The sequence below is a fragment of the Crocuta crocuta genome, unplaced genomic scaffold (assembly GCF_008692635.1).
Source record: "Crocuta crocuta isolate KB4526 unplaced genomic scaffold, BGI_CrCroc_1.0 scaffold408, whole genome shotgun sequence".
Taxonomy (NCBI): domain Eukaryota; kingdom Metazoa; phylum Chordata; class Mammalia; order Carnivora; family Hyaenidae; genus Crocuta; species Crocuta crocuta.
Window position 1 is genome coordinate 197,393 of NW_027527444.1, and position 1,338 is coordinate 198,730.

Below are 1,338 nucleotides of genomic sequence, written 5' to 3' on the forward strand. Positions count from 1 at the left end.
CCCCCCCCCCCCCCCGCCAGGTGGAGGTGGTGAGGAGCCAATTATTGATGGAGAAGTAGCCCTGAACTGGCCCACACCGTGTGACCCTCACTGGCAGGTGGCTCGACAGGGTGACCATGGATGACGCCCTGAGCAGGGAGGCCTTCCCTCATCTCAGGAGCCTCAGATGTCCTGTTGAGCCGCCACCAAAGAAAAACCGTGTCTCCTGCAAGCGTGCACACCTCGGGCCGTGATCGGCTTGTGTGCGGTGACCCGGTGTGGCAGGGTGGCCGAATGGGTGCCAGGAGAGCCCGGCGGCTTTGATAGGCACCGCGAGACACTGTTTTACTGGAATAGTGACTTGATTATGAAAATTGCTGGCGTAGTGTGTTTTTAAACTATTCAAATGCGCCACCCCACACTCCAGCACTTTGTGTTTGTGCTGCAAAGGCGGCAAGATTGACAGCTGAGCCGTGCGGGGAGCTGCAGGGTTCCACGGGGTTCTAGGAGGAGGGTGGCGGGACCAGACCCCGGGTCCCAGAAAGCACGGTACTGAAGAGGTTAACTGGAACTGGCTGATGGCTCTCGCTACATGCCAGGCCCCGCCCTGCGCGCCTCCTTGTCATTCTCTGGACATCCCTACAGGGTGAGTGTGACCCCCATCCTGCAGCTGGGGGCAGGGAGATGGAAAGGGAGGTGCCCAGCGTGGCCCCTGGATGATGGCGGAGGCAGGACCTGGCCCAGGAGGGCTGGTCTCGGAGCCTGTGCTCTCGCCGGTATGTGCTGGTGCGTCATGAAAGGGAGCAAGCTTTGATTTATTTTTTATTTTTTTATTAAAAAAATTATTTGTAATGTTTATTTATTTTTGAGAAAGAGAGACGGGGTGCGAGTGGGGGGAGGGGCACAGAGAGAGGGAGACAGAATCCGAAGCAGGCTTCGAGCTCCGAGCTGTCAGCACAGAGCCCGACGTGGGGCTCGAACTCACGAACCGTGAGATTAATACCTGAGCCGAAATCGGACGCTTACCCAACTGAGCCACCGGGCGCCTGGGAGAAAGCTTTTAAAACACTGGAGGGGGTGCCTGGGCGGCTCAGTCGGTTGAGCGTCAGGCTTGGGCTCAGATCTCACGGTGTGTGGGTTCGAGCCTCGTGTCCAGCTCTGTGCTGACAGCTCAGAGCCTGGAGCCTGCTTTGGATTCTGTGTCTCCCTCTCTCTCTGCTCCTACCCCGCTCAGCCTCTGTCTCTCTCTGAAAAATAAACAAACATTAAAAAGAAATAAATTTAGGGGCGCCTGGGTGGCTTAGTCGGTTAAGCGTCCGACTTTCGCTTAGGTCATGATCTCATCGTTCGTGGGTTCGA